General features: G+C 38.0%; 1 protein-coding gene across 1 annotated transcript in view; it reads right to left on the bottom strand.

Annotated features, from left to right (window-relative positions):
- LOC140241846 (uncharacterized) overlaps window positions 1–18,506 on the bottom strand; it is a 47,361-nt gene extending 28,855 nt beyond the window's left edge. The window contains exon 1 of the mRNA XM_072321599.1: window positions 18,443–18,506. The gene's annotated coding sequence lies outside the window, so the exon portion shown is untranslated. The remainder of the gene's footprint in view (window positions 1–18,442) is intronic.
- Between the last annotated feature and the right edge of the window lie 6,050 nt (window positions 18,507–24,556).

Raw genomic sequence — 24,556 nt, 5'->3', positions numbered from 1 at the left:
AGGAAGAAGCAAGTTCAGCACTTTCACTTGATCTTTGACCTTTTGACCTTTTTGGCAAAAAACAAAAAACAAAAACAAAAACAAAACTTTCTAGAGAATCACTATCAGGTTAAAAATGCATACACCAAGTAAAAAAAAAATCCTGCTGGCATTGCACAAATATGAGGGAAATAGTAAAATTTTGAAGTGTTGCCCTTGACCTTTGACCCCTGACCTTTGACCCCATGAACCCCAAATTCCCTAGCTAATCACTGCCAGTCAGTACATGCATATATACTATGTTCCATGAAGATACCTTGAACTATTTCCAAGATACGGAGAAAAAAGTTAAATTTCACATTTTTTACTTGACCTTTTGACCTTTGACCTTTGACCGCACGATCCCAAACTTTCACTAGAGAATCTTGATTGAGTAATACATGTATACACTAAGTTTCAAGAAAATATCTTCAGGCATGGCATAGATATGGGGGAAATAGTAAAATTTTAAGCATTTGACCTTGACCTTTTGACCTTTGACCTTGAGCATGTGCACCCAAAAGTTGATAGGCACAACTTCACCCCCTAATACACATACATGCCAAGTTTCATTAGGATACCTCAAAAGGTTTTGGTAGTTACCCTGTCCACAAAATTCATTACGGACGGACGGAAGGACGGACGGACGGACGGACGGACGGACGGACAACCCGAAAACATAATGCCTCCGGCACCACTTCATGGCGGAGGCATAAAAACTGGGTACCTACTGATCCGACAGGGACAACTTGGACCAGTAGAAAAAAAATGGGTTATTGTGCAGTCCTGTGTAATACTACAACTACATGAGAATAAGTTGCAAATAGCTATACTCCCTTTCATAAGAAACCCCAACCCCAACAACACTCAATTGTCGACATTGTATGTGCAACACTGGCAGTAGCCACGGCAACATCATCAATGATCAAAAATGACTGGTTTTCACTGCACCCCTGCCAGGATAACTGCTACATTTGAAAAATAGAATAATCACACCCTCCTTCACTATGTGGGCCAAAGGTGCAATAATTGACGACTGACCCCCTGGGCACAAGCATATTTAAGCCTGGGATAAAGTCTAGGCCTATAAATTTCTCGGTGACATTCTACCAGCAGCAAAATGAATCAGCTTGATCGCACATTCTAATCATCTCTCAATACTGGCAGGAGTTTATTAGCAGATGACCTTGACCCCTGACCTCTGAACCTTGCTAGATTTATCCATGACCTGATCAGCATATTGCCTTGTCACAGTCAAAGGTGTTGGCTCTCTTCAGAGACATGACCTGTTCCCTGGACACAGGACAGGCAAAATCTCTCCCTGTCCTACCTTAAAAGCAGAAAGAGCTCGTTCCAACACTGACCAAAGGAGAAATCCTAACCAATTTCAGGATTATAACGAATCTTCACACCCTTCAACCCCTTCCCCCATATGTGCCCCCCTTTTCAACAAAGTTGGCCACTTTGACACAAGACCCATATCTCCTTCTTTGCATTTTTTTTTAAACATTCTCTCCAGATTGGTAAAGTGTCTTTGCAGTGTTTCCAACAACACACATTAACAGACAAATCCCAGCTCAATCATTATTGGCTGCCTCCCGAGACACGGCCATTGCCAAGGTGAGGAGATCGAGCTCCCTCCCGGCTTGCTAGTAAAAAATTTCGCCAACTTGAATGGGTCTCCAGCATTCCTCTATCTATAAAAACTTGACCTATTGACCGTGTGGGGGTCAAGGGTCGTGTCAGGGGTCAGGACATCAAGATCTCATTCAGAATGGGATACAGCACTCCAGAGGATCAAGGGCTTCAGTCTAAAGAATGAGTGAAAATATCCCATTTTGACAGATAATGCTTTTGGAGGTGCCTTAGGAGATCAGTGACTGATTGCAAAAGCTGGACAATTTTGTGTAATCTTACGTATATAACATTATTGAAAGTTCAGAAAGAAGCAACTGAAATTTCCATTCATTAATTACAGTAGGACCTCGATTATCTGGCCACATTGCGACTAGCCTTTTGTCTAGGCCCTCTTGCTGTAATGGCCGAGCGAAGCGAGCCCAGCCGAGAGCGCCAGCGCGAGGGCCTTTTGAGATCTGCTTCATACATTATTATTCATGACACGTGAACCCTTCTGAATACTCATTTTAATGGCTTCCGGTCAACCTATGGAATGGCGCGCTCCCCGCATCCTCAGCCTTGGTGTTGTCATGCCTGTTCGCATGCATCACTGACCACCCGAGGTCGAGGAGGTCTGCCACGGAACTCTTCACACTCTGTGTGTAGAGTTCTGTGAGGTCTGCTGCAGCGGCGCGCATTCGCTCTATTCAAATCGGGTTCGAGCAGACAGACACGCTGATTGGTTGACTTTTGCTCCCGAAATCGGAGAGCAAAAGTCGGTAATTCAAAGGGCTAACAAAAGGATGAGAAGCAGATCTCAAAAGGCTCTCGCGCAACCCCACTCAGCTATTTGCAGCTCTCTTCACCATACAGCGAGAGGGCCTTGACAAAAGGCTACATTGGGACAAGCGGGCCTCCGGATAATCATTTTGGCTGGATAAGAGAGATATGTTCAAATACAGTGCTTTCTAGCATATCATGCTAGGGGTATACACATGTTCTTACCAATTTACTAACATTATGATTACCTGCATGGCATTTCAAAACCTCACTCAAGACTCACATTTTTCACCAGGTATTGAATTGCTAAAGGTGCAATCACACATCGCCGGTTTAGACGGCGGTTCATGGCGGTTCAGCAAATCGCCGTGCTCCGCCAAAGACCGTGTTTACACCGTACACAAGCCGTGGTCATCCGTCACTCATCCGCCATGAACCGCGAGAACCGCGGGGAACCGCGGGGAACCGCGAGAAAAATTAAACATGTTTAATTTTTCGTGGCGGTCTTGGCGGTTTGAAATGGACCGTGTTCACATCGCCGTTCATCGTGTAAAGAACGGCATCCTCCGTGTTTGCACCTCAAGATCCGTGATAATACCGTGTTAATACCGCCATAATTTTCGAGCGAAAAGAAACAATGAACTTAAAAGAGAATAATGGCTCCGGCGACACTTTGCGGCGGAGCAATAAAAATGGAGAAAAAAGCAAAGATGAACCCATAATTCAAGATCGGGTATTATATTTAATGTTACAGTTTCCTTACTTCTTTAGCACATATACAGTAACAAATAAAGTTTAATGTTCAAAAAGTTGTTAGGTATGTTCAATTACCTTATTTACATTATAACCATCATTTCATACGTTGAAAGGTAACTTCATAATTTTACTTAAGCGTAACAGCTTTTAAGATGGCCAGCCACTTGAACCTGATAAGTTATACACAGAAGACTTATGTAAATATGTAATGCTGATACAGATAAAAATATTATGTTGAAACTTAAGAGAGTAGAGGGAAATGCAATGTTGAAAATTGAAAAAAAAAAACACCATTATTATGTTACGTGAACCTGTAAGTAAAGAGGAAACTATGCACACATACTGTATATGCTTGTTTGATAATGTATAATGTACATAAATGTCTTTTTATTGACTGTTGTTAAAGGTATTATTATTATTGTTATTATTATATTATCATCATTGCCGCTCTAATAAAGCGCATATACATTTGGCAAGGTCTCTATGCGCTTTAGAGGGGGAATAAAAGATAAACAGGAAAAGGTAATTTCAGAAACAGCAACATGCTCCTTTAATCATCATCTACAAACACTATGTTATTATTTTAACAGATAAGTTTTTAAAAACATTTTGGACTTATTGATGGAACTTGCATGTTTTATCTCTTGGACTGCTGTTCCACAGTCCTGGAGCGGCGTAAACTACGTTTGCCATAATAGTTTGTTGTAATGGATCGAGGGTATCACATATACAGATTCCCCTTACGATTTAGGAACTCTCGTAGGCTCATATTTCACAAGGAGCACTGAAAGGTAAGAAGGAGCAATTTTGTGAAAACGTGGATAAACAAGCAACAAGATCTTAAATTCAATACGCGAAATAACTATGTGAACACTAAATGAAAAAGAGAGATGTTGAAACAAGCAAGTACTTGTACGTCACTTGATGAATAAACCTGCAAATGAACAGGAAACTTCGGAAACTTTGTTGGATTCTGCTTTGATATGTATATCTTTTTAATGGCAGTTAATACAGATATTTCAAAAATCAAAAGAGAAAGAGAGAAAGCACGTTGAAACTTGAAGATAAATTGCTTGTTGCATCACTAATATCAATCTGTAAAACATAGGGGCTACAACGATTCAAAATTTCTTTAAAATTGCGTTTACCTAACAAAGCAAAACGCTCCTTGTTGAAACCCATTGAGGACTCAGTGAAAGGGCTCTGATTGCATCCAAATACACGGGTTTGGTATGGATTCCTCCACCTTCCGGGGAGATCCGTGTTACTACCGCGTCAATCCGCGTTTGCTCCGTGTTCAGAACGTGTTGAGAACGTAGTCAAAGTGCTTTCCGCCATCATTGGGACACGGTTCACGGCGGTTTGAGAACCGCCATGAACCGCCATCTAAACCGGCGATGTGTGATCGCACCTTAACTCTCTTGGAGGAGTCTGTGCCTTTGAATGTTTCTATAACAGATACATGGCGCTATACAAATGCTGTGGATCATCATCATCATCATTTTCATGTTTCATACATCAATACATACAAGTATAAGTGACATATATCCCTTCATGTCCCTTCATGTATTGTTTGTTTGATTGATAATGACCGACAATGAGATCGATATTGTGACTCGTCAAACACTGCCGCTGCACTGTACTGTAACCACTGCAGTTAACTCATTGTCAGTGATAAGTGTGGCACCAGTCATTGACATCGTCTAACGAACTGACTTAAATATTATGGTTTACTGCGATGATTGAAATATGCCAGTCATGCATTTGCATGATGGTTAAACATGTGTTTGTTTTGAGTGAGATTTGGCACTGAAAATATATGACAACATTAAAAAAATGTCAGCCAGCCGATGTCCACATAGCAGAGAATCCAAATAATCGATGGTCGGACAATCAAGGTCCTACTGTAGTTGTTGCTTGCTTGTTGCCAATAAAAATTGGCCTCCCTTTATCTGTTCTGTGTGTGTGTGTGTGTGTGTGTGTGTGTGTGTGTATGTATATTTCATCAAAATTAAAGGACAAGTTCACCTTCATGAACACAAGGATTGAGAGAATGCAGCAATATTACAGTGAAACCCCGTTATAACGAGGTCCGTGGGACCGGCGACATTACCTCGTTATAACCGGTACCTCGTTATAACCGTACGCATAAAAAAAACAAAGAAAAACATAAGCATGAAGTCATATACCCATCAATGAAACTTAAGAACATCCTTTGCGTTCTTATAACACAATTATGGATCATTATTATTGAGAGAATAAAGGGAAATTATTTGTGAATCACACGAAAAAGTAGGGGTTGAAATGAGTTAATTCTTTATTTTTCTTCCGAAAATCTCTTCGCATAATAGTTGCGCATTATGTTTTTGTGAAGTATGGGCCTGTTATATTCGTGATTCTTTCTACACCTATCTCTTCATCTTGTGTTGAACCACTCTGAAAGAATGATATTTTTTCATTTGTGAAATTCAGTGTAAAATGATAATGAACAAAATCAGATTGTATAAAATGCGTTTGTTAAGTAAAACTTTTTCTAAACAACAGCGCAAATAGAGTAACATACATGCGTTACCGTAACTTGCGAGGTATTTTACGCTGTATGTGCCCAGCGGGAATTCATGCGATGATTTCATGCATCATTTCGGCTGTAATCTTAAACAGTACAATGTACATGACTACGTATGATCGTTGCGCCCGAAGTTATTAAAAATGCGTTCTTTATTTTCTGCCAAAAATCTCTTCGCGTTTTGTACATCTGTTCTTGAAAAAATATGTGACAGGACTGAATGTGGAAGGTTGTGATCCTTTTTATGCAAATCTGTACCTTGTAGATCATTCTGAAATAATAATAATTAAAAAAAAAAATCTTAATTGTGAAATGCAGTGTTAAAATTTTGATAATGAACAAACCCAGATCTATTCAAACTGTTAGACGTGTTTGTTTCTTTTCCTGAACACCAATTAAGTAACTTTAGATGCGTTATTCAACTATTTGTACGCTACTGTCAACCGGTGAGATCGCGATGATTTCAGAGTAACATACAAGCATCGTTTACCGTAACTTGCGAGGTATTTTATGCTGTTGGTGCCCAGCGGGAATGCGATGATTAGGTCCTATATGTTCATGAATCATTTCGGCTGTAATCTTATACAATGTATGATCGTTGCGCCCGAAGGGATTAAAAATGCGTTCTTTATTTTCTTCCAAAAATCTCTTCGCATTTTGTACATCCGTTCTTGAAAAATATGCGACAGGATTGAATCTGTACCTCGTAGACCATTCTGAAATAAAGAAAAAAATCTCCATTATTAAATGCGATGTTAAAATTGTGATAATGAACGAACCCAGATCTATTCAAATTGTTAAATGCATTTGTTTCTTTTACTGAACACTGATTAGGTATCTTAAACTATTTTTATGCTACTGTCACCCGGCGAGATTGCGATGTCATTAATTATTTCGGCTATAATCATACTCATATTTGCTAACCAGCGAAAGAACTGGAAGTCAGAACTAAAAATGGAAAGGACAATGATGAGTTGCACACGCATTCCAATTTTTCATTTTTGGCCACGAGTGCCGCTACATGAAAAGTTTTTGAGTGCGTTATCTTTTTCTTTTTCTCGTTGCGTTGTGGTTTCGTTTTTGACCTAATAATTATCACGCACGCATATCTCGCGAAAAAGAAAATTGAATAATTATGTTCAATAATTTAGTAGGAACATCGGAAGGTATTCCTGTGTCTTATCGCCTGGTTTAGAAGTAAACGTGGAAAGAACGGTTCTCTGCAAAACGGGAAAAAGACATGGATAGCGTGAATTCGGTTTTCCATGTTTCGTTTGTCGCGTGTTTGAAAGCGGTAAGTCAAGAAATGGAACCTCGCTATATCCGACCAAATTGCTTATGTTTTTCTTTATCATGATGCACCGAAACTGTCCTCGTTATAACCGGAATTTTGTTATAACCGATTCGTTCTGCCATAGGTTTGCACGCAAAGGAAAACAGGACCGATGTGATCACCTCGTTATAAGCGGTACCTCGTTATAACGGGGTTTCACTGTAGTAGAACACATTAGTGAAAGTTTGAGGAAAATTGGACAAGCGATGCAAAAGTTATGAATTTTTACAATTTTTGTGTTGGAACCGCTGGATGAGGAGACTACTAAGGCTCGTGATGTCATATGAGTACAACAGTATAAAGAAAATGTAAAGAAAATTCAACATATTTTCACTTTTTTTGCATAATATAAGAGCACCTGACTTGCCTCTTTCTAGAGACAATGGGAATAATATTACCCATAACATATGTCAGTAACGAGTCAAGGGAATGTGCACTTTTTTCAAAAGATGAAATTTTGTGAAATTCTCTTTATATTTTCCTTATATTGTTGTACGCATGTGACATCATACACTGCAGTAGTCTTCTCATCCAGCGGTGACTGCACAAAATCTTCAAAAATTCATAACTTTTGAACGGATTGTCCGATTTTCCTCACACTTTCAATGATGTGTTCTACTAATATTGCTACATTCTCTCAATCCTTATGTTAGTGAAGGTGAACTTGTCCTTTAATTACATATATACATGATGAATGCACATAGTCTCTGACAGTAACTGGAGTTGAGAGCTAAAGAGCATTGGGAACTCCCTGGTGCTATCTTAGCCTCATTAAGATTATGCCACAAAGAAATAGCCCGCAATTATAGGCAATGTTCAAAAATATATTAATCACAAAGTGAAAAAAGCTTATGTCAGCATGTAACTATCATGAAAAGATAGATGCAGTATGACAAATACACAAGGTCCCCTTCTTTTGCTCACTCATTACTTAGCAATATTTTTGACACCACAAAGTCGTGCCCTGTTTTGTGAATTGTGTTTGTAAGCATGCGTGCACCACTGCCTGTTTTGTTTGTTTACCTGCACATGAACGAGTCGATTGTTACACCAAGACCCATCTTGTCTAGTTTTAACCCCACTTTACTTTCTCAATTAACACATGTCCATAAAGCCGCAAAAAGCACATAACACCGCGTTCTAATTACGTGCTCATTGCCACTCATCTAACCCAATCCAGGGGTCCATTTTCAATATCTGATGAGGGAAGAGTATATCTCTACCATCACCTTAATTGGTTCAGGTTGATGCCATTAATACTGCAAGAGTTTACAAGGAGCTCTTCAGGGCCTTCACGATAAAAACTACCAAAATTTGGTGCCAGTAGATTCATTAGGCTTCAATGTCATGCATCGTCCTCCCTCCCTTTCTGGCAATGAAAAAAGAAAAAAGAAAAAAGAAGAAAAAAAAAACAAAAACAACCCAAGCAGACATCTCATATTCACTTTCATTTTCTAGTAACTTTACAAAAGTTTTATGACAGGCACTGCGTGGGGAAGACCCGAGCAAAGTTCTCTTTGTTCCGTTTGGAGACAATCACAGCTTGGAGGAAGTGGTAAAGATTTGGTAGAGTGGTGAATTTAATGTGATATGCTGATGAAGGCTGAATTTCCAGGTACAGTTCTGGGAACATCTTAAACAAAAATCTTTGAAGTTTTTTTTTTTTTGTTTTTTTTTGTTTAAAACTTAAGTCATTCAGATGTCATTTACAAGTTGATGTTTTTTGTCGAATAGGTTTTGACACTTATGAGAGGACTGAAAAAGTGAAGTATCACATTTTTTTCTGAGCCTGAAGTAATGAAAAATAATAGATCTTCATAAAATCAAATAGAGATGTATTATCCATGTTTATTAGTTGTTTTTTAAATTCTCCCATGTGCCTGCTGGTCCACAAGTAACTATAACTCAGTCTAGCAAGTCCAGCAAGATGAATGGGTGCTTGCCTGCTAAACATGTATATATACAAGTCGCTTGCTCAAATATTCGAGCAAGTAAGAAAATCTTTCTTCTACCCCCCTCCATATTGTGTGTGTGTGTGTGTGTGTGTGTGTCTGTCTGTCTGTGTGTGTGTGTGGGTGGGGGAACTGTAATGTCCCATGACATATCCCAACGTGCTCCCTTGCTGATTAACTTGATGTAATTGTAATGAATTAAAAGTTTGAACAGGCTTGAGTGGCACTTCTCCATCACATACTCCTCAAACTTTGCTGTGAATCAGAAATTGAGAAAAAAAGGGGGAAAAAAAGAAGAAGAAGACAGGCTACTGATCTTACACACATGATTGGGGAAAAAGGAAAAGGAGAATGAAACCCCTGAAGGGGGGGGGGGGGGGAGGGGGAGAGAAACAGGCTGGAAAGGGGTGATGGATGGACAGGGAGGGACAGGGGAGAGACCGAGACATTATGATTAAGAGTGTGGGAGTAAACTCCCTGGAACTCACACCGGAAGATCGACTCTCAGTATCCAGACTTGCTAAGGCCCATTTCCCCTGCGTCCCTGACGGTGTCTGGACGACTGGGCGAGCAAACTCTGGGTAGTCATGTTTTCACTCGCTAAAAACAGACCAGAATCTATTTTTGAGCTTTGTTTTCTTCTCCCCCCCCCCCCCACATCTGTGTAACAGCAACCCTACTGTTCTACAAAACTGATGAAAACATAAAGGGGAGAAAAAGCACTTCAGAGCATATATGTTGGTAAAAATTCAACAAACTGTGCTTCAAGCGCAAGGAATATGGGAAAACTGAAACGACATGAAATCAATAAAACAAAAAAGTAATGAGATATGGATAATTTAGGTGGCAATAATAAGGTGCTCTATGTTCTTTAAAAGGTATCTTAGGGGTGTCTAAGTAACTTTTTTTCTTTCTAATCATGAGACAATTAAAGGTACTCTTTACCATTGGGAGCAGTGATTTAAAAAATGTTTGAATTACCACATTTGATGCATATACGTAGGTCATTTGTATCACAAACAATCCTACCATATAAAAATTTTGTAATAAAGCCTAAAATATACGGAGATATCACTATTTTTCTCACTAATCTATAACTGTAGATGTTTAGTCTAGAAACAATTTTACCATAACTATTTTTCACATTTTGTATATTCAACAATGTTTTACATTGATTACATTGATAAACTTTTTACACTAGTTGTTTCTATCCCTAACTCAGAATTTTAGAACCATTTTGAAGAACCAAATCTGGGTTTTTGTTTAATCTGCAAATGGTAAATAATGCTTTTAAGTTTGTCCTCTCCTCCACACATCAAACTCTATGAAAGAGAATTAAGAAAAGAAAATGTGGACAATTACACAAGAAGAGGGGTTAATTGGCTTTAGAAAAAAACCTCATATCAGTTGCACAATTACATTTTGCCCTCTTGTATCATTTTACTTTTTGCATCCCTGAAGTTAATGCCAACATTAAAGGGACTGTACAGTACTGGTTGAGGTGGGGATTCGTGTTTTGAACATTCCTAGGTGAGATAATGAGAAACCTCTTATGAAATATGAAAGAGCATGTAATTTCAAGAAGGATTCAACATTTATTTGATGAAAATTGGTTTTCAAATGGCTGAGATATCCAAAAAAGTGATAATAATAAAAGGCGACAGGCCACGCCTTTTACTAGGATCTCTTTGTTTCACATTATTTTTGGATATCTCAGCCATTTCAAAACCGATTTTCATCAAATAAACTTTTGATACCCCTTAGAATTGCATGCTCTTTGACATCTCATAGAGTGGTTTCTGAATATCTCGCAAAACGTTAAAAGCTAAATCCTCACCTCGACCAGAACTGTACACACCCTTTGATTTTAAACTCAAATGATATCCTTCAAACAAGTGTGGCTGCACTCATCTAATCTCAAAATGGTAACTAAATTTGAAAAATTGCTACTTTGGTACTAAGTAGTTCTCTGATTGCTTTGGTATCCCCTCAGGCAACAGAAACAATGTTCTCCTTTCATATGTTGACAAGTGACAATGAAAATTAATTTTGTGACTACAGTATTCTCCGCTTAATCGAGTAGTGTCTGGCAGAGCATTTTTTTGCCCGATTAAGCGAAGTACCCAATTAACTGGAAAGCATATCAATTCATTTGTAATGCAGATACCACATACTCTCAATGGAGTAAGTTTATTCTTCATTTTTCTCAAGAGCTAGCTTCAGGCACATGTATAGTGACAAGCGTGTCACAGTGTGTTTGTGTGTGTAATGTGTGTGGTGCTAGTGCTAGGGTTCTACACGGCATGCATGAATGCGCCTACTTGTACCATGGATATCGGTCGTACACTGCACATTTAACATTTTAAAACATCAACGCAAGCTCTCTATCAACTTTCAGCACCTCTGAGTTACATTATGTATGTTTACACACATTTTAAAGGCTTTCTGCAGGAAACTACGGAAATAGATCACGTTAATCTGGAAAATTCCTACCTGATGAACGGGTAAATATAACATGCACTGGAAACTCTTTTTCAGCTTGTAAGTTAATTAAGCGGAGTACCAGATTAAGCGGTACCTGATTTAAGCGGAGAGTACTATATCAACCTCTGAACCATGGCAAGATGCTCACCTCTCTTGAAGACGAGATTGAAATAGAAGTTTTTATCCTGCTCATAAATTCTGTGGTACCGAACAATGTCAAACAAAAGGAAGGTGATGACAGCTATCTGGAAATGCTTTTGAAATTATCAAAGTCAAAAGAAAACTCACCAGTGACCAAACTTTTCGGAGTACTGCAGGCTCCAACTCACTGAACTGTGAATACGTATAACAAGCCTTCTCCCTTGACTGAAGTGACCATATGCAAGCTCCTCAACCAACATCTGCAACAGACTTTCACTCGACAGGACGGATGTACGGAGCCATGCTCTCCTTTTTCCCTTGCCAAAATGTTCTATGGAGAATTTCCATTCAATCACCCGTTTAGACATACACAAGTACCAAACATGAGCCATACCAGTATCCAATTCATTGCCACAAAACGGCTTCAGCCAGCTCTGCTATCCCGCCCCTCCCCCCATCCCTCTTGAAAGTGAAACCACTTTGACCACACTTGCCTTCTTTCTGCTCTGTGGTGGTCACAGCAAAAGAAAAGCAGAATGTGTTCACCTTTTCCACGAATTCAATCACATTCTTCTTTTTTTTTCCAATCACATTCTTTTCAGGGATTCATAGGCAAGTCAGGTTCAAAGTTTACCATGGCTAAGTAAAGGTGATGAAGTGGTAGTGGGGGGGGGGGAGGGGTTAGGTACAAAAGGGTATAAAATAGGTATAAAAGGGAGGGTGGGGAAGAATGGAATGATGATTCAGGAATATGACATGCAAATCACAAATACCACCTAATACACCACATAATGTTGTTTGTACAGATCATTATCACTGCATATTTCCCTTTTTTTCTAAGTATGTGCATGATTGAGGAGAAAAATGTGTGGAATCAAAGAAGAATATCAAATTTGGCCTGTTGGTTTATGTCTGGATGCTGATCTGTGATAACAAGCTGAAGTCATGATTTACAATGAATGTCAAATCATTCTACACACACAGAGTATAATACAACAAGAAGGCAAAATCCTGGGTTTATCTTGTTTTGTTTTGTTTTTTTCATTATCTATTGTCTGGAATGACTAAAATTTCTTGCCAAAGTTCCATCACGAATGAAGGTTATACAATGGGAGAGTGTGGAGTAGTATACGGCACAGCTAAACTCAAACAACCCACAGACGCCATATTGTTCTCATTGGTGCATCCTCACTATGCAAACTTACTACACAGTCCCACATATTCAATATCATGCAGTATCACTTATGAAGTTGTTGGTCTCTCGCTTTGCGAACTCTATCCTGCAAAGATGCATACAGAATGTCTTTTAAAGTTTTTGGGGAAAATTCAGTTAAAAGGGGCCTGAGCTTTAGATCCTAGCAGAAACTTCTTCAGAGGAAAAATGCATGACCAGAGTTACTGGACAGGCCTACAGCAAAGTTTATTCTGAACCCCACAGAGGTAAAAATGTTGATGGAACATACTTGTGAGATATAGTAAGATCATGAGAAATTATGGTTTGAACCCAACTTTCCACCCCCCCCCCCAAAAAAAAAAAAAAAAAAAAAAAATCACAGCAGAATGAGGTTAGCAGGGACATACTCTCTAGGTTTAATCAATGTCATTATGGTTTCTCTGGCATTCCATAAGTTTAGATTCAAGATTTGGGGAGGAAATTCCAAACTTTATTTTTCTACAGCTCAGACACTGCGCTCCCAACTTTCACTTTCACAGGACCACCAGTACCTGTCATTGACAGAGTCAAGGGCAATCTCTCAATCTTGGGCCTCTGGAGGTATTCTCAAGGAACATTTCTAGCATGCCTATACATTTTTTTCTTCTTCAATCATTTCCACTGTATTTTCCTCATTTTAGAACCTCTTCCTGTTCTTAAGATCTGATGATATAAAGCTTCCTTACAGGTATCATAAATGCCACTTAAATTTCAGCAAGAATAACATATAAGCTACCTAACAGTCACGCCTATTCCCCCCCCCCTTATTTTGGAAAATTTTCAGCACACTGATACTACAATTACCACATGAACTTTGCATGAAAGTATTCATGTGTATATGAATGTATCTACGTTACCTATCTATGTGTATGAAAGAAACAGATTAGACAACTTCGCTTTTCTGTTACAGACAGTAGTCTGATCAAGCGTTCATGTCTCGCAGCAGGAAATACTCGAGGTGACTGGCAGTGAAGGGTGAAAAGTGTTCATTATGTATAATGTCAGGGCGATGTCATTGAGTGATGCCACCTCCCTTGATGCGAAACAAGATGTTTAATGGATGTGGCTGTGTGCCCAAGGAAGTGTCATTGGAGAGCCATACTTTCGAGAGAGGCAAAGTACAACATTGCACACCGTAACCTTCCACCAATTTTGAATTCCATGGACACATGGACATAAAGGCCCCCCCCCCCCCCCAAAAAAAAAAAAATGACAAAATGAAGATCAACAACAATTGAACAAGCATATGATTTAAAAAAAAAATGCAGTTACACAATCACAACCTTATTGTCCCAGAAATATACTTGATCTTCTGCCAAGGGAGAGGTTTTTTCCAAACATGGAAAGTCCTCATCTTTAAAGGGGCATTCCAGACGATTTTCATAATTTCACACCATGTAGTACATAAATCGTCAGCTCGATTTATAGATTCGTGGAATTTATTGTGGTCCTTGAGCAGAGAAACCAATAAACTGAAAATCTTAAACAAATTACACTGAACAGTGTTGATGACATCAGAGCCTCACATATTTCAGAAATGTAGCAGTGTAATTCCATTACAATAAGGCATGCTCAACAAGTTCACCTGTGAAGAATCTATGCATGCCTTCTTCTTTTGTTTTGCTTCCTTGAGCCCCAACTGATGCATTCTTATGGCGAGGCTGCCATGTCATGATCCTTGTTCATTGCAATTTGTTCTAAATTTTGAAAACATTCTCATTTCTCATCCCAATCACTAAAAATTCTGAAACTCTGTACTCGGTATAACTAATTTATAGTTGTTCAAATGTAAAAGTCTGAAAATCATCTGGAGGTCCCCTTTAACAAGAGTACCAAGTCTGTTTTGTATAAAGAGTTAAACCAATGAGGCTGGACAGTCCAGAGCTGTCAATAAATGCCAGACTAAACTACCTACACTGAGGGTCTGAAAAATACAATATTTGAAAACTTCTGGACATTCAAGTGATCATTTATGCCCTCTGTCTCAGTTTCTATAAAGTCTCATTTGTTTCACTTTTTTTCATGCGAAAAAGCTTGTTGAGTATAGTTCTCACTGGAGTGGTCAGCAAATGCACAGTACATAAAATCTAGTGACCATTTGAGTTTCAAGGACCCATCAACAAAACATACCACTAATATCAAAGAAACCCTTGAAAAGTGAAAGTTTCAGTACAAGTATATACGCATATTGGCTCCTTCCTGCCTTGAAGATCTCTTTGTAAAATCTTTTAATTGGTGTTACTATTCAGACGTTAGAGAAAATGACCACTGCTGGTAAACTGCCATTTGTCTTGACAAATAATTTCCATTGGACAATTGATTAACATTGGACAATGCATATCTCTAGTAGCCCCCCCCCCCCCCCCCAAACACACACACACACTGAGTAAGTCAGGTAGAAGTAGATACATAGGGCTATCACACTTGGGAAAGATTTTGGTTAAAAATGTGTTTAAAACAAGGAAAAGTAGAAATTACGCGATGCGTAATATATGTCCCCGCCGGAAGTAGCATTTAGTAGCAAAATGTACAATATAGGTAAAAACTCAAGGTCAAAGGTCAAAGAAGTCAAAGGTCAAAATTCTGCGTAGAAGTTTTGAAGCCCTCACCTAGTGCCATCACATAAAGCAAACGAAAGTGAAATTGTGTTAGAAATGGCGAAGGAGTAGTATTTTGTAGCCAATGTACAATATAGGTAAAATATCAAGGTCAAAGGTCAAAGAAGTCAAAGGTCAAAATTCTGTGTAGAAGTTTTGAAGCCCTCACCTAGTACCATCACATAAAGCAAACGGAAGTGAAATCGGGTTGGAAATGGCGAAGGAGTAGCATTTTGTAGCAAAATGTACAATACAGGTCAAAAATCAAGGTCAAAGGTCAAAGAAGTCAAAGGTCAAAATTCTGTATAGAAGTTTTGAAGCCCTCACCTAGTGCCATCACATAAAGCAAACGGAATCGAAATCGGGTTAGAAATGGCGAAGGAGTAGCATTTTGTAGCCAATGTACAATATAGGTCAAAGGTCAAGGTCAAAGGTCACAACTGAAATTCTGTGTAGAAGTTTCAAATCTCCCATGTAGTGCTATCATATAAAGCAAACAGAATCAAAATTGGCTCATAAATGACAGAGAAGTAGCAAATTGAACATTTTGATCACACACGGACGCACACACAGACAGACGGACGGACGGACACACGGACACACACATGTACGGAGCCCGTTTCATAGTCCCCTGCTCGAACTCGTCGGCAGGGACAAAAAGGGGTTTTATGCTATCCCACACATTTTTTTTTTCAAGTCTGAATAAAAACAACAACAACACAAAATCGGAATTATGAATTTCTAAAACATGTTTCTAAAATACTGAATAGTCATTCGGGGTCCTGAGGTTATTTCAAATCTATTTCTTTTTTTTGAATTCTGGATGGGCTTCAACACAATAGGCCGGTTTACTAACGCACTCAAATTTATGGATGTTTCTTAGATCCTGACATAAGTTACATTCAGGTGATGATCCTTAACCTCAAGGATAAACTTACTTTGAGGATAAGCACGTAGTTAAGGATGGGTGTCGCATGGTCTTTTTTGTCACAAAATGACAATTTCATGACAAAATTGTTTTTTCCATTGACAAGTTGACAACATCAATTTCGTCAACGAAATGACAATTTTGTGACAACATTGTAATTTTGCAGACAAAATTGTCATTTTGTGATGAAACTGTTATTTTGTCAAAGAATTGTCATTTTGTGATGATAGAGACCATGTGACACATGGCGCCCCATACTTATCTTCAAGCTCATCCTTGAGGTTAAGGAACACTGTCTGAGGCTGCGTTTATCTAAAAACTTTCAAAGGCAGAATCAAGATCCTAAATGCGTTTGAGGCATTTTCAGGGGTTAGATAAACGCAACAGTGTTTTCAAACGCGTTTAGAAATGCCATTTTGAAACGCCTTTCATAGGGCGTTTTGAAACAAGTTTGAGACCACGATCGCAGTTCTGTGAGTAGACAAACGCAATGCCGTTTTGAAACGCGTTTATATCTCTAGGTCAAATCCCAGCTGTTTACGGTTGTGCTCTCTACCCATTACTTTGTGTGTGACTGAGGAGGCATGTTTGGTGGTATGTAGTTGACCTTTACTTCCCGGGTCAAACGGCGCAAAGCAGCTGCGCAGTGACACCACTCGAATCGCGATTGTATGATGGTTAGATAAATGCAGCTTCCCGAGAATCGCGTTTCAAACCACGTTTGCAAACACCGTTCCAAACGCGTTTTGAAACGTGATTCTCTCTCTCAAGTTAGATAAACGCAGCCTGAATGTAACTACTGTAACAAGCATTTCTATTGACCTGTACCTCAAAAACACTTTTCAATAATTGGAATTTAATTTGCATAGACATTAGTTTTTGCTACTTTGGGCAAATGTTGCCATGCTTTCAGGGTTGTCAAGAAGAACCACTGTCACCACTGGTACAGTATTGGTAGAGATGAGAATTGGGCTTTTCACTTTTTGCGAGATACCAAGAAAACACTTATGATATAGTACAGAGCATACCATTTTAAGAGGAATTCACAAAGTTTATTTGAAGAAAAATTGGGTTTGGAATGACTGAAACATCCAAAAACAAAGCAAAACAAAGCGATTGTAATAAAGTGTGGGTCCCACACCTTATTTGAATCGCTCTTTTTGGGATATCTAAGCCATTTCAAAACCAATTTTTGTCAAATATTATGTTGGATTCCTCATAGAATTACATGCTCTTTCATATTTCATAAGAGGATTCTCATTATCTCACCAAAAAATGTTAGAAACATGAAATTAGGTCTCAACCAAAACTATACGATCCCTTTATATTTGTTAGTAAACCTGTCTATTCAAAAGGGAAAACTTAGCACAGCTATTTAGCTCCACTTCCACTGTGATGCAATTTATTCTTCACTTATTTGTTTGTGATGAATACATTTTCATATCTGAAATCCAATTTGAAAACACCGGTTGTCGCTGTGTTCAGCAAGCTTTGTGCAAACTTTCTGGTTGCATCCTTCAAATAAATGGTATGCCTGAATATTTAAATCATATGGGATGTGGTTCCATTTTTTGCCTAAATTCTACTTGAAAAGAGAATAGTTGAAGATGAATTAAAAGTAATGTGGTTATAATTGAATTATTTTGTTGTAACATGCTTCAGCTGCAATATCTACATTTGTTTTTATTGTAACTGATTGACAAATTGCCCTACATCGACGTAAATAAGCACTGAATTGATCAGTGTTTTTGTAGTAGCCATGATAAAAGAAATCATGGGCATACACACTTGAGCAGGATTTGAACCTATTACCTCCTGATCTCCGGACAGGCGTCATCTCCATAAGACCAACGAGCTTCTGCCTGACAGCAAGTGTTGGTTCTAATCCTTATAGCATGCAGCGGGTACTGCGTAATTATTCAAATTCATGAATTTGAATACACTCGTTTTGTTAAAAAAAAAAAGACTTCATTCTGTTCAAATGTGCCTTCTAATGACAAAACGGATGGTACTCCTGCCTGCAGCAAATAAAGCCAGATAATTTGCCTGTTTCTTACCTTGAAATATAACAGCATACTAGTCTTTCGCTTCGGGCCAGTTGGATCATGTAGTTGATACCTGTAAGAGAGAGAAAGACAAAAAAATAAATTATAAATTAAGAAAAAACAAGCGCGATTTGTGACATCATTGTTTTGATTGAACGATTGCTCTTGGAAGGGAATTTACCCCAGACATGTGGAATCAGCGAATGCTGATATATATTATGTAGTCGAACACAATGAAGTTTGAGGACAGTTGGATATGCTGTTCAAAAGTGATGAATTTTTGTTTCATTTTTTCTACCATAATGAAAGATTCAACTCCTTCAGAAGACAGTGGCAATATCATTCAAAACATAACATTATTTTTGCAACAAGTCAATGCAATGAGTCCTTTGCATAAAAAAGAAAGAAATTCTGTGGAATTACACACTTCCTTTTTACTTTTTTACTTTCTTACATTTAATAGAATTAGATTTCATTGCCTTTTATTATGTTTTCATTTTACTTTACATATTCATGCTACCCTACATTTTCTTTATATCATTCAATTAATGTGACATTCAGTCTTTTTTATCCAGTGAAGCTTGCATGAATTTAGCCAAAACTTTAGGATTCATAACTTTTGAACACGTCTTCTAAATGACGTTTCACCTGTACTATTTCTGAATTCATTGGATTTATATGTTTATGATGTTAATATCTATTTAATATAAGGGGGATCCTATGACAACCTAAAGTTTGCCTAGAAGTTTTACAAAGTTTTACAAGCATAACATAGTGTAAGTTTGGTAAAAATCAGATGAAAAGTAAGGAAGTTATGAAATCGTTATGTTTCACTAGTCTTCACGAAACAGCTCACAGAACAATGATTATGCAAATGGTGTAATGATGGTGTCATCCCCTCACAATGTAACATACAGTTTATACATAAATTCCATAAATTTCCAGATTTTTTATTAAACAACATTATGCCCCAGTCCCAAATCCTGATGAATTTGACTGATCATTACTTTGAAGTTGTTAAACCAGGAATAATATGCTTTATACTTTGAGACGGGAAAGGTTTGTTTGTTTGTTTGTTTCTTTTTAATTTTTGGGCGCACAATCAAATGGACATTGCACGCAAATGACATCATCAGCTCACATGCTTACATAATATATCAACAGTTACTGTTTAACAACTGTTGTACAAAAACGAGCAAATCTTTGAAATTTCATAACTTCCTTCTTTTAATCCAATTTTGTGCTTGTTACATTTTACTCTTTCTTTCTTTTTGGAATAACTTCTAACTGGTCTGGAATTAACTTTCTCTATAAGAGACAATTACACACTGCGAGAACTGTTTCATCAGCTCTATGTCTGTGCATGCATGACACGAATGCCTGGGTATGCTATAAATGCCTGTCACTTATGAGATTATAGTGGACACTGAAGGACAACATGTGAATATTAATGAACTGGGAGCAGTCACTGTCACTGTAAAGGTGACACAACCAGTGGCTGAAATATCATTGTGGGAATCCCTCTCACTGACCACTTCTGGACATCCCTCAATTATGGGCTCAAGGGCGCCACAGGGAGGGAGGGGGGCATATATTGGTTGCAAGTGGCTTCAGGGCATTAAACAAATTATAAAAAAAAAACGAAAAAAAACCCGAAGGCATTAAAAAAAAATTCATAGGGAGATTAAAAAACATTTTTCCTGTACGACATACATCACTCAGGTCAAGTTTTTCATTTCAAATTCCATTCACACTACAACTGCAATGCTGACATAGTGATTGGTTATTTCAGCAATCCCACTCCAGTAAGTCAATTTATCAAGCCAAGACATTAGCAGGTGAATTTTTTTTTTTTTTTTCATGACTGCCATCATCACGCTGAATTCAGAGGGATGGACGTTCCATCATTCAAACAAGACCAAAGCGCCACTTTGATGTAACATCATCCAGTGAAAACACACCATCCGGGGAAAACTTTGCTGTTTTTGAGCGAAGATGTGCTGCAACACAGATAACAATATTATAAACAAGTATATAAACCCATTTCTTTGTTCCTTCTCCCTTCCGACCTCATATGTTGCCACTTTTGATTTAAACAAAGGAATATACGTGGTATTTGAATTGTGCATCATGTCGTTTTGCAATTGAATTGTAACTTATGCCGGTAATACATGAATCTGTATCATCAAAAAGGAAAACACAAGCGTCAAGATGTAACTTTATACCGACAACATCTCAAGAAATTCCTAAAATTTGGACTTATGTTCTCCTTTCCCTGGGCATGATGCATACACCATCACATTTTATGTGTGTGCCTTGATGCTGATGTATGGTAGTATTTGCAGAATTCTTTTTTTTTTTTTTTTGGTCCACAGTAATCATAATGCTCACTGTTTACTATTTTGAACTAATTCAATCATCAAATTAATCACCCAAAAAACCAGCCATGGCAATCTACAGGCATGGAGAACAAAAGAAACAAGCAAAAAAAAAAGCCTTCCCAACAAGAACTAACTTGTTCTTCCACTTATTTACCAAGCCTTAGATAGTGTGTGTATTTTAGTTATTGTTATTTCCTTTCCTTCTTTGGGAGGGTGAGTTACTTTTGTTTTGTGTTTCTTTCATGATTATAATAACCAAAAATTGCATGTTAAAGATAATAAAAAGTTTTGGTACCTCAAAAGCTTCCCTGAATTTCCTTGTCTTGGTTTGTGTTTCAGGTTAAAGTACGTTGTCTGTGGGAATTACTCGCCCCAAAGTGCTCTCATGTTTTAGTAATCATGCAATAATGGTTTCGTACCAGAGCCGACGCTGTACAGCGTCGATAAATACTGTACGAAACCACTGACTGCGACCAGCAGCGTGCAGCCCATTGTACGCATAGCTAACTGCAACCAGCAGCCCCATACGCATAGCGTAATGGGGCTTCGCATTGTAGCATTCAGGATCATGACAGAATTAGTATCGCGGGTAAATGTCAACTTAAAATCCAAAAATTTCTTCGATTTGAAGACTTACCAATTAAGTTGAAGTATTGAAAACAGGCTTCGATCAACGTTTGGTTCTGCCAATAGTCCCTTTCTGTTCGAATTGATGACTGAATGTGACTCGGTCGAGAGGACCTTGGGAGAGCTACATACAGTGGATACCATGGCCAGCGCATGCGCACACAAACATCTTATCCATTCATGGATTTGAAATTTGTGTGCATGTGATGTGTTCGCATGCACTGGCTGTAGTATTCAGTGTACTGTATGTAGCTCTCCTAAGGTCCTGTCGACCGAGTCACATTCAGTCATCAATTCGAACAGAAAGGGACTATAGGCAGAACCAAACGTTGCCCGAAGCCTGTTTTCAATACTTCAACTTAATTGGTAAGTCTTCAAATTGAAGAATTTATGGGATTTTAAGTTGACATTTACCCTGCGATACTAAATCTGTCATGATCCTGAGTGCTACAATGCGAAGCCCGATTACGCTATGCGTATGGGACTGCTGGTCGCTATGCGTATGGGGCTGCTGATCGCAGTTAATTGCATGATTACTAAGACATGAGAGCACTTTGGGGCGAGTAAGTCTGACAGTGTTAGTTATATGAAAGGTACTTTAACCTGAAACACAAACTAAGACAAGGAAATTCAAGGACACTTTTGAGGTACCAAAACTTTTTATTATCTTTAATGTCCAGAGCTGGCATAAACCCTACGATGATAAGCTGAGTATGTAACTTATACTTGAAAAAAGAAGAAGATATTTCTATAAAACAAACTTTTACACCAATAAATATGTTTCCATGAACTACCTTAATGCTAAAATTTACAAACAATCTTGTTTTGTTTTTCCCACAATGACTTACAGAAACAGGCTCTGAAATGGCTATTTTACATTCATTTTCTTTTCTTTGAACTCGCAGTATACGCCACTTTTACTGGTATGTGAGGTGGAATGCTTGCTAGCCCTTACTATTCTTTCCTGGCTAACCAAGACATCACTCACTACCATGCTTCCTTAAAGGACAAGTTCACCTTCATTAACAGAAGGATTGAGAGAATGTAGCAATGATAGTAGAACACATCATTGAAAGTTTGAGGAAAATCAGACAATCCTTTCAAAAGTTATGAATTTTTGAAGTTTTTGTGCAGTCACCGCTGGATGAGAAGACTACTGCAGTGTATGATGTCACATGCGTACAACAATATAAGGAAAATATAAAGAGAATTTCACAAAATTTCATCTTTTGAATGAAGTACACATTCCCTTGACTCGTTACTGACATATGTTATGGGTAATATTATTCCCATTGCCTTTAGAAAGAGGCAAGTCAAGTGCTCTTTTATTATGCGAAAAAAGTGAAAATATGTTGAATTTTCTTTATATTTTCTTTATACTGTTGTACTCATATGACATCATGAGCCTTAGTAGTCTCCTCATCCAGTGGTTCCAACACAAAAATTTAAAAAATTCATAACTTTTGCATCGATTGTCCAATTTTCCTCAAACTTTCACTGATGTGTTCTACTAATATTGCTGCATTCTCTCAATCCTTATGTTTATGAAGGTGAACTTGTCCTTTAACTGAACAGCAGGAATCACTATAATTGACCTGTCTCCTTTTCTTTTGGCCATGTGTGGACACCAGCCATTGAAAATCAATTTTCTCATATGTGAATGGGCCTAATAACACACCCATTACTTTGGTAATCAACTTGCACATACTCAACACCTAGGAGCATGTAGGCCTACATATTGAGTTGTTGATTTTTCGGCAAGTGTGAAAGTACTGAAACACTTGCTGGTAGTTAGTTCTTGATTATGTCCAAGTGCAGTGACACAGAATCACATTGTTTCTTTGTTGCATGTGACTCACGAAAAAGAAAAAAAAAATATATATATTTCTAATAGGCAACAATGTAGTCAAAGTCACTGCTGAAGGAGATATAATAATCATGTGCATGGGACTATTAAACAGGCCATATAATCATAAATGTTGCTACTGTTGCAAAGACATTTCATCACCCTCATTTTGACCGTCATGATGATTTCAACATGTGCACTCAGTATGTCCTAAAAAGGAAGTGTAGTGCTCTCCCAATTCCACATCCACTCTTCCTCAAAAAAAAAAATGATAATAATAATAAAGATAAATAAATAAAAAATACACAGTGAGTTTCCTGCCTAGCATTCACATTATGTATGCATTGAGTAAGTGCCCTCCTGGTCCCCCCCCCCCCCCCCCATTTTCCATTTTTACCACATCCCCTCTCTTTTCCTGCACCATGAAGTACACCTCAAACAGGTGGCTTTCTCTTTCTAATCCTGCAAGAAATAACTCTTATCACCCCCCCCCCCCAAAAAAAAAAAACAAAACACAACAACAACCAAAAACTCTGCATATCCACCTTTCCCTCCCATTTCTACTTGTCTTGTATACTCACTTTATTTCTTACTTTCACTTCCTTTTTCTTTCTCATATGCAGAGCTTCAGCTTTAGTTTTTGATTCAAATGAATTTTAAATCATTTTGGTATATGCTTTGTCACCCATCAAGTTTTCAAGGACCTAGTAATACAAAGCTGAGCTTTTAATGTAGGCCCCACACTTTTGTCCTAACTACTATTTTGCATTACCATTTGTCACTTAAGTATATGTTATGGCTCCATCTTAACTTATGAAAAATTTAATTACACTGGATCATTATAATCACTGTCATTCAGTTATGTCTGTTTTGTGAACACAAAGATGATATTGATCCATATGAATGAATGAATGAATGAATGAATGAATGAATGAATGAATGAATGAATGAATCAATCAATCAATCAATCAATCAATCAATGAATCAATCAATCAATCAATCAATCAATCAATGAATCAATCAATCAATGAATCAATGAATCAATGAATGAATCAATTCATCAATAAATGAGTGAATAAATCAATCAGTGATTACCATGGGCAATGCAACGACCATCCAGACTTCATTCAGAGAATGACAGGCATCAATAACAATTCTAGAGCATTTCCCCATTGCGCACATTTGCATTATCTATTCAAGAGCATCTCCTTCCACAGGTTGGTGTGAATAATCCATGCAGATAGCTGTCTATAAGGGTAAAAATCTCTCCTT

This window comes from Diadema setosum, chromosome 18, assembly GCF_964275005.1.
Source record: "Diadema setosum chromosome 18, eeDiaSeto1, whole genome shotgun sequence".
In the NCBI taxonomy this organism is placed as follows: domain Eukaryota; kingdom Metazoa; phylum Echinodermata; class Echinoidea; order Diadematoida; family Diadematidae; genus Diadema; species Diadema setosum.
The sequence above is the reverse complement of the archived record's forward strand: the minus strand, read 5'-3'. Positions and strand labels throughout refer to the sequence as shown.